The 3,478-nt window shown below is 40.3% G+C and overlaps 1 long non-coding RNA gene across 1 annotated transcript; it reads right to left on the bottom strand.

The window, feature by feature from the left end:
* Positions 1-1,689: 1,689 nt before the first annotated feature.
* LOC116702191 (uncharacterized) lies at positions 1,690-2,830 on the bottom strand. Its single transcript, XR_004335095.1, has 2 exons — positions 2,206-2,830; positions 1,690-1,739 (listed from the first exon to the last, which is right to left on the bottom strand). It is a non-coding gene; the product is annotated as an uncharacterized LOC116702191 (long non-coding RNA).
* Positions 2,831-3,478: the final 648 nt, after the last annotated feature.

Here is a 3,478-nt window from a genome sequence, read left to right as displayed (position 1 = left end):
GAAACCAGAGAGGCACTCTGAGCTGAAGAGGACAGGCCCCGACTGGAGAGAGAGAGAGCAAGAGCAAGAGAGAGAGTAAGAGAGAGACCTTAGCTTTATTAGAAAATAATTGGTGTGATTTCATATGGAAACCCTATTGTCATGCAAATGTAAAACGTTTAATCTCATTACGATTTGACGGATCATCTCATGTATCCACTGAGCCTGAAGTGAGCAGTGCACAACACAGTGGAATAACAATTGCACATTATTAATTAAAGCTGTGCTGAGTCAACAGCCAACAAACAATTTGTATGGAATCATAAACAAGAGGACACCTGCCATAATGTGTCAAAATGCAAATTGTATGATTTGTATACAAGGCATGTTGTCAACAAAGCAAAAGACGCATTTTGTGTATTGAGTTCATGCTCATTCTGAGCCTTTATTTTGGCACACACAGTTTTATGTTTGCAAGCTCACGTCATCACACGGACTGTACCTTGCAGGGTGGGAGGTTTGAATGTTTACAGGAATGAAGACTGTAAGAAGGAGACTGTGCCTTTGAAATGAAAATGCTGTTGTTTCTTTAAAGGTCCATACCTGTCTGTAATCAGAAAGAGCCCAGGGCTCTATTTTCATCTGATCTTAATTTAAGACACAGGAAAAGACATTGAAGCTGAGGTAGTTATTAAAAAAAATAAATAAAGCTATCTAAAAAAGGAATGGCAACATGTTATGATCTAAATTAGGAAATAACTGTGTAACTGGTGGTGGGCTTTGATACAAATACATGTTTCCACTCATAAAAGCAAAACTGAGAAGATTGCTCTTAAAGATCTGAGCTCAGTTAGGTTAGCTTTTCTCATTTGAAGTTTAAGAGCAACCTACATGATTTCTTTTTTTACCTTGTAAAAAAATTGCATATTAATCCATGATTATTGTCTGCCTAAGGACAACTCTTTCTGTTACCATGATAGTTGACGTCATGAACGTTATGTCATTTTATGTATGTATGAGTCGGCAGTAGGACTGTTCCGCTTCAACACCAACATCAGATTTTTCTTTATGTTGTCACTACAATGTTTTTAACTTTCAAAGACATATTCAGGTGGCCCTGTGAACACATATAAATCAGTATGATCTATTTGCAATTTGGAATAACTTACCTTCATCTGCAGGACTTTGTTTACACAATCACTTAGTGTTTAGGGTTAAGAAAAAAATCCCCTTTTCATCACAAATCTTTTGCCTTGATTATCCATCCAGCCATTCTGCAATTAATGGCTGACCTGTTCTTCCACTTGAGTTACAGATACTGTATGTGAAGATATAAGAGATAAACATTTATGAATGTATTCTGCAGTATTTTTTCACCTTATAGATTCATGTTAATTTGGTGTTTCAGAGGCCAAATGGAGTAATGAAGGCCACTGACTGAAACTATTCTCTCCCACCATCACTGAAACAAACCAAATACCCATCTTTGTGTATGTGAACCACTCAACTGTTTTGTACTGTGGATATTTTTAGTGACGCATGTGTTGTGTCTTGAGTGCTGTAAGATTTTACTTTTAGTCAATTTGCTGAGAAAGGAATTGGAAGAGAGATACAGTTTTCCAGCATGTAGTCTGAGCCCTAAATCTGCAGTCTCCAGCCTCACAGATGTGGACTTCTTCCAACATGGCAGGAATTCTCTCCACGTTTTTCTTCTTCTATTCCTTCTGTCTTTCCTCTTCCACGTTTGTTCACCACTCCCTCTGAGGCAATAATTGCATTTAAAAAACAAAGCGGCAGCATTTCCTATTAGGATTCCAGGTGTTTGTTGTGTACTTTTTGGGATTTTTATCTTACGTTTCTCAAGTGAAACTAGATACTAGCACATGAAAAAAAGCACCCGCCTGCAGGTTAACCAATCATTATATACGCATGTTATGTTCCAACCTATTGAGCTTTATTTAACATTTAAAGCACAAATCAAAGCCCAAAGTTTCCCAGGATACCTTTCGGCCTGCTGAATTTCGGGGAAGTGTGTACAAAATGATCCACAGTGTGGAATGAGGTAATGTTAACAACCTTCAGGGGAAGCCATGAGCAAAAACTTTATGTTAAGAGGTTGAAAATGTCTCACAGTACAATGGAATGTAGATTATTTCCTTCTTTGATAAAATTACTTATTTTTTTATCACGATGTGATGCAAAGTGATAATTTCCCTTCACACAGACCTGGAGATGACGTGGCCGAGTCAGGCTCCTGAGACGCTGTCTGCTGCTCATGGATCAAACCAATTTCTAAAAGTGAACAGAGAAAAAAAAAAAAAAACTTCATGACAAGCCCCAGCAACCACAGGGAATTGAGAGCTGGCAGCGTTGGATTGCATTTCCCTGCGTCTGCCTGCGTGTTGTGGAGAAAAGTCAGTGTTTAGGTAGGGACATCTCCAGTTTAGAATAACAGGGCATACAACTCACAGATGACAATTCAGTCTGCTTTTTTTCCCCCATTGTCTACTCATCTGTCACTGTGTAAACTTTAACTTACATTTACTTGTCCTCTTTTATCTTTTTTTCATTACTACTTTATTCTGATAAAGGCACATTTTCTGCTCTTTTTCAATCCTATTCTTTTCTTTATTCTTCCTATCCAGATGTGTTTCTCCTCTGGATCTCCCCCTGTGCAGGCCCCCATGATTCATTTTCCACAGACATCTTAAAAGGTCCAAAACTCTCCCCTCCCCCATGCCTTTTTTCCTCTTCCCTTTCTCTCTTTCCCTGAGCTCAGACTCCCACTGCTGGATTGTCTCAGCCTGCAGTGCTTGTCAGTAACAGTGGAACCAAAACTCAACACAGGGAAGGAATGAAGCTTATGTGGAATCTCTATGGCCAAAGGGTTGGTGTTTGCAAATGGTCTTCATTCTGTCTTTCTCCCCTGGTGGTCGGAGGGGGAGGTGAGACGAGGCTGCCCAGGTGCTGTTGTGGGTGTTGCTGGGTGGATCCACTGGATGACACCTCCATAAGAGGGGAAGTGATAAAGTAGGCAGACCCCTTTTCTTTTGGGCTGCACTACTTTCACTGATGGCATAAAAAAAAAAAACAGAAACCTACACTTTCAGCCACTCCTCAGCCTCCACCCTCGCTCCCTTTGCCACACTGCAACATTCCCACCCTTCCCCACTCCTCCCTCTCCCCCCCAGACACACTCTTTGCTTCCTAGCTCCTCTTTTTCTACGCACCTCCTATTACCAAAGATTCTCTACTTCTAAACTGTCTCTGCTAATACTTTCCAAGGAGGATGTGCTTTTGTATGATTGGTGGACGGATTTCCTGGCTGGAATCTGATAGGTTTAACGTTTTTTGGTCATGATCTGGTTGATAATGGACTAAGTGACACGTTTGGACTAATGCTTTGTGCCAAGAGATAGATACCTTTCATAATTGTCTGTTAAATATGAAGCAACCAGGAGACAGATGGGTTAGTTTAGCACAAAAGACTGGAATCGGG

This window comes from Etheostoma spectabile, chromosome 14 (genome assembly GCF_008692095.1).
Source record: "Etheostoma spectabile isolate EspeVRDwgs_2016 chromosome 14, UIUC_Espe_1.0, whole genome shotgun sequence".
Taxonomy (NCBI): domain Eukaryota; kingdom Metazoa; phylum Chordata; class Actinopteri; order Perciformes; family Percidae; genus Etheostoma; species Etheostoma spectabile.
This window is presented reverse-complemented; position numbering and strand designations above follow the sequence as displayed.